This window comes from Capra hircus, chromosome 8 (assembly GCF_001704415.2).
Source record: "Capra hircus breed San Clemente chromosome 8, ASM170441v1, whole genome shotgun sequence".
Lineage (NCBI taxonomy): Eukaryota > Metazoa > Chordata > Mammalia > Artiodactyla > Bovidae > Capra > Capra hircus.
In genome coordinates, this window is record NC_030815.1 from 50,910,130 (window position 1) to 50,916,612 (window position 6,483).

At 47.9% G+C, this 6,483-nt stretch overlaps 1 pseudogene; it reads left to right on the top strand.

The window, feature by feature from the left end:
• On the top strand, positions 538 to 4,484 carry LOC102191796 (annotated as a pseudogene).

Consider the following 6,483-nt stretch of genomic DNA (forward strand, 5'->3'; position numbering starts at 1 on the left):
TCACGCGCAGCAGTCTTGCTAGCCTTTGTTAATCAGGCAGCTCCGGATATCAGGAGGAAGTTACAGAGGATGGAGGGGCTGGGAGAACAGTCAATACAGGATCTGGTGAGGGCAGCTGAGAAAGTGTTTAATAACAGAGAGACCCCTGAGGAGAGGGAGGAACGAATTAGACGGGAGGAAAGGGAATTTAAAGCTAAGGAAAACTGAAGAAATCAGAAAGAGCTGGCTCAAATTTTCTTTGCGGGGACGAGACTGGGACCTGATTCCCGGAAGACTCGAGACACCCAGCCGAAAGGAAGGGCGAAACCAGCCAGACCGACCCTAAAGAGAGACCAGTGCTCCTATTGCAAAGAGCAAGGGCACTGGAAAAATGAGTGCCCCAAGAGAAACCTGAAAAAAAGGACTGTAAGAAAAGAGTCTCCCTTGGGTACCCACATTTTATATGTAGGAGAAGATAGTGATTAGGGGGGTCAGGGCCCGGCACCCCTCCCCGAGTCCTGGGTAACTATTAATGTGGAGGCAAAACCGGTCGGCTTCATGGTGGATACGGGAGCCCAATACTCGGTCCTCAATCAAAAATTCGGGCCGATGTCCAAAAAGACTAGCTTGGTCCAGGGAGCCATTGGGACAAAAAGATATTACTGGACTACTAAATGAAAAGTGGACTTGGGAGCCCAACGGGTGTCCCACTCATTTCTGGTGATCCCGGAATGTCCGGCCCCTTTATTAGGAAGAGACCTATTGTCCAAAGTCAATGCACAAATTCACTTTGACTCTGGAGGGATATCAGTCACAGACGAACTTGGACAACCAATTCATGTTTTATCCCTGGCACTGAGAGATGAATACAGACTATACTCACCAAAACCCCCTGCAGCTGTGGATCCGGCTATGCTATAATGGATCCAAAAATACCCTCTGGCCTGGGCCGCAGGAGTAGGACTGGCAAAACAGAGACCTCCCATCATTGTTGAATTAAAAGCAAATGCTACCCCTGTGAAGATAAAGCAGTACCCCATGAGTCAGGAGACCCAGCAAGGAATCACGCCACACATACAGCACCTCCTGAAGGTAGGGATTCTTAAAAAGTGCCTGTCCTCATGGAATACTCCCCTACTGCCTGTGAAAAAGCCTGGGGGAACGGACTTTAGACCCGTCCAAGATCTTCGTGAAGTCAACAAACGGGTGAGTGACATTCATCCCACTGTCCCTAACACAAACACCCTCCTGAGCGGCTTGCCACCAGACTACATCTGGTATACAATCTTGGACTTAAAAGATGCCTTTTTCAGTTTGCCTCTGGCCGCCCAGAGCCAAGAGATCTTCGCGTTCGAATGGACTGAAAGACAGTCAAACTGTAGGACAGCTGACCTGGACTCGCCTTCCACAGGGATTTTAAAATTCGCCGACGTTGTTCAACGAGGCTCTAGGCGAGGACCTCTGTGAGTACAGGACTAGCCATCCCGACGTTGTCCTATTGCAATATGTGGATGACCTCATACTGGCTGCTACTACCAAGGAGGCATGCCCAGAGGCCACAGGCAACCTCCTTCAGACTTTGGGGACATTGGGGTACTGGGCGAGTGCAAAGAAGGCCCAAATTGCTAAACAGAAAGTCGTTTACTTGGGGTACAAAATAAAACAGGGGCAAAGATGGTTGACTCAGGCTATGAAAGAGACTATTTTACAGATCCCCGAGCCAACGACTCCTCGGCAAGTGAGGGAGTTCTTAGGGACTGTTGGGTACTGCAGGCTATGGATCCTGGGGTTTGCTGAAAAGGCCCGGCCTCTATATGAAGGAAGTAGAGAAAATAAGAACTGGACTTGGACTGAGCCAATGAGGCGGGTGTTTCAGGAACTCCAGCGGGCATTGCTAGAAGCCCCGGCCCTAGCTCCCCCTGACCCAGCTAAGCCATTTCAACTGTTTGTGGATGAAAAGCAGGGAGTGAGAAAGGGAGTCCTAACACAGCAATGGGGACCTTGGAGGCGGCCTGTGGCATACCTCTCTAAACGGCTGGACCCGGTAGCTGCTGGATGGCCGCCCTGTCTCCGTATCATCACGGCCGCTGCTCTCCTTGTCCATGACGCTGACAAGTTGACTTATGGACAGCGCCTCCTGGTCTACACTCCCCATGCCATAGAGGGGATCCTCAAACAGCCACCGGGTAAGTGGATTTCTAACGCTCGCTTAACCCATTACCAAGCCCTGCTGTTGCTCCCTGGACACACTTTCAGACACCTTGTTTTCTAAATCCTGCTACACTCTTGCCCATCCCGGAGGAGGATGGGCCTCTCCATGACTGTGTTGAAGTATTGGCTGAGGTAACCGCCATACGAAGAGACCTCAGTGACATACCATTAAAGGACAGTGGTTCACAGATGGGAGCAGTTATATAAAGGATGGGCAGAGAAACGCGGGGGCAGCCATAGTAGATGACGCTGGGAGGGTGGTCTGGGCCGAGGCTTTGCCCCCTGGAACATCCACCCAAAAAGCAGAATTGATGGCTGTGATACAAACACTAGAGAGGGCGAAAGGAAAAAAGATCACCATTTACACTGACAGCCGGCATGCACTCGGCACCGTGCATATTCAAGGCCCTATATATAAAGAGCGGGGGTTCTTGACTGCAGAGGGAAAAGAGATTAAGAACCTTCCTGAAATACGCAGACTCTTGGCAGCAGTCCACTTGCCCCGGGCGGTATCCATAGTACATGTCCCAGGAAACCAGAAAGGAGAACATGCCAGGGCCCGAAGCAACCATGCTGCCGATGCAGCGGCCCGCGAGGTGGCCGCTGGATACTGCCAAGCTCATGTGCTGGCTGTAGGATTACCACCGCCGGGGATGGGGACTCTCCCCCCAAGCCCCATATACTCCCCCTCCGATTTAAGCTGGATGCAGGATAACACCAACCGCCCTCGGGCAAGGATGGATGGTATCGGGACCAGGATGACAACCTGTTGCTTCCTGCCAACTTGGGCAGACATCTCTGTACCCATTTACATCAAACCACCCATTTGGGAGAGAAAAAGACTTTGACGCTTCTACAAGCAGCACAGCTGCGGTTTCCCCGACAAAAGAAAACCATACAGGACATAGTCCGCACCTGCAAGGCCTGTCAGATGATGAGACCAGGAAAAGGACAGCATACGGGTGTAAGATATCGGGGGGGAAAGGCCGGGACAGCACTGGGAGATAGATTTTACAGAGGTAAGGCCAGGCAAATATGGCTATCATTACCTGTTAGTTTTGGTTGATACATTTTCTGGGTGGGTAGAAGCTTACCCCACTAAAAAGGAGACAGCAATAATAGTGGCTAAGAAGCTCCTAGAAGAGACAATACCTAGGTTTGGGCTGCCGGCATCTATTGGCTCTGATAATGGACCTGCATTTGTGAGCAAAATTGTTAAAGGACTGGTCTCAGACCTGGGGACCAAATGGAAGCTACATTGCGAGTACAGTCTCCAGAGCTCAGGACAAGTAAAAAGAATGAATCAGACCCTAAAAGAAACTTTAACAAAGCTGGCAATAGAGACTGGCGGGGACTGGGTAACCCTCCTTCCTTTTGCGCTTTTTCGGGCGTGCAATACCCTCTATAAACTAGGTTTGACTCCCTTTGAAATTGTATATGGAAGTCCACCCCCCATTTGTTCAGTGTTTGAGGGAAAGACTAAACAATCTCTCTTGCTACGCACATTCCAACAACAGATGCTGGCTTTAAGTAAAGTGCATAAACATATCTGGTCACTGATATGAGAAGTTCATGAGGGCCAGAGTAAAGGACACATTTCTGGTGTCCTGGGACATGTACTATGGATACCACCCAGGGCAAGTGGACCGCTGCCAAGAGTCTGCATATTTCAGGAAGGTTCTTAATCTCTTTTCCCTCTGCTGTCAAGAACCCCCATTCTTTATGGCCCCATGATATGGGCCCGGGGGGATTGGGTCTGGGTTAAGAGACACCAGTCAAAAACCTTAGAGCCAAGATGGAAGGGCCCCTATGTTGTTCTCCCTACCACCCCCACTGCCCTAAAGGTGGACAGAATTGGATCCTGGGTGCACTGCAACCACGTGCGTCATGCCACCCCAGAGGAACAAGAAAAGGCCCAAAAAGAATGGAAGGCGACGCCGCATCCCACCAACCCCTTAAAAATGAAGTTCGTCTGCCAGCTGACCCCAGATGAATCCCCCTGACTCTCCTGTTGGTGGCCCTCCTTCTCCACTCCGGAACTGCTGGTGCTAACCCACATCAACCCACTAAGATCACCTGGACGCTTTGTAATGGACTAACCCATGAGGTACTCAATTCATCTACTGGAATCCCCCCAATACTTGGTGGCCAGATTTATTCTTCGACCTTGGACCTTTGTAAAAAGAACATATCAGTACGGTTCAAGTGATGATGCTGAGACAACAATATCAGGCAATGTCTCAGAATGAAGAGGAGGATTCCTCTCCATGATCAAAGGACAGGGGGGAATGTTGGGACCTAACAAACGCCATGATAGGCTTCAGGGACTAAGGTAGGACTCACGGGAAAGGCTGAGTCATTGCCCAGTGAGGTCATCCCCGCAGATGCCAGGACTTGTCTAATCAGCATACTCCCCATAACCTGGTTTGAGTTTATCAGGACATAAAAGACATCCCCCTGCAACCAATAGCCAATTAGTAAATACCAGGAAACTGCTGCAGCCAATAAAGATTAGCCAATTAGTAAATACTAGGAAACTCCTGCAGCCAATCAGCCCTTGCCAACTCTCTGTTCTAAAACCTATAAATACTGCTGTAAATCTGGGCTCGGGGCTCCTTGCTCCACTCCACTGTGTTGGATGTGGCGGGAGCCCTAGCTCGAGCTAGAAATAAAACCCCTTCGTGCTTTTGCATTGCTGTGGAAGTCTTATTCTCTCAGTTTTGGGGACTCCGACTCTGGGCATAACAATGTCAACAAACTTCTGTGGAATCAGATAGTAAGTATTTTCAGCTTTGAAAATATTTACAGGGGCACTGGCCCCTGGTCATAGTCGTTCACTGTTACTCAACTCCACTGTTACAGCATCCAGTCAACTACATAGGACATGTAAAGGAATAGGTCTGACTGTGTTCCAATAAAACTTTATTTAAAAAACTGATGACTGGCTGGATTTTCTGTCAAGATATACTTTTTTATTATGTTGTCACAAAAAAATACAGTATCATTCATTTTACTTCACAAACTTGTATGTGTATAGTCAACTAATAAACCATCTACAACAGTATTTTGAAGTTGAATAGTTAAAAAAGAGAATGATCTAGAGATAATATCTGAGGCCTACGAGGGTCTTAAGGTAATGTGGAAAACTGGAGAAAGTAATTAATGGCAATACAGTTAGTACATTCTCCTCTTTCCCCCTTGGGTTTAGAACAATTGAGCAGTAAGACAAAATACAGGCAGATGGTGGTCCAATTTTCCTCCTTTTTACTGATTGAAGCCTACCTTGGAGAGTACATCATTATACAAGGGTCAAATGGACACTCTAACTCCATCCAGAATTAGTCAGACTTACTGGTATAGTCATAGCAGTATTGACCAGGACAGCTTTTCCAACTGGGAAGGATTTTATGGCATGAGTAACAGAAAAGAAACCGTGCTTACTATTTGCCTCTACTTTGTCTTATCTCATGGACAGAGAGGACTGGTAGGCTACAGTCTGTGTGGTCACAAAAGTCAGACATGATTTAGCATCTTAACCTCTACCACCCAGTGTAGGCACAGGGACTTCCCTGCTGGCTCAATGATGAAGACTCTACCTGCCTATGCAGGAGATGCAGGTTCCATCCCTGGGTCAGGAAGATCCCCTGGGGAATCTTCAATGACAACCCACTCCAGTATTCTTGCCTGAGAAATCCCATGGAAAGAGAAGCCTGGTGGGCTACAGTACATGGGGTCACAAAAATGTCAGACATGACTTAGCTACTAAACAAAGTAGGCACACACCTCCAGAGCAAAAGAATGGGAATCAAGGCATTTGGAGTCTATGCCTAGCTCACTGGGTGGCATTCCTCTGTATCTTCAGTTCTGCAATTTGTAAAATACAATTGGAATGACATTTGTTTGTTACATAACCATAATAAAAAAAAGAGGGGCAGGAATCCTCAAAGGGCTCCATGAGAGAGGCTCACCTCAAGAATTCAGGTCAGCAGATCTCAAGCTGGGAGATCCCAGCAGTGGCCCCTGAGGCACTGACCCTCTAGGGTGTAGCAGGTCCTCGCCCACCCCTTATATTCTATGTTCTTAATGCTGCCCATTTCAAGGCTAGCTAATCATCCAATACTAACAACTCTCCTGAACCTTGCATAGACAAATTGACCAATCCAGAACCCATTTAGCTCCTTCAATCTTTCTAAAAAAACTTTTTTATTACGGAAAATTTCAAACATGCAAAATAATACACACAGTGTAATAATTTCCCATGAATCCATCAATTAGCTTCAAGAATTATCAACA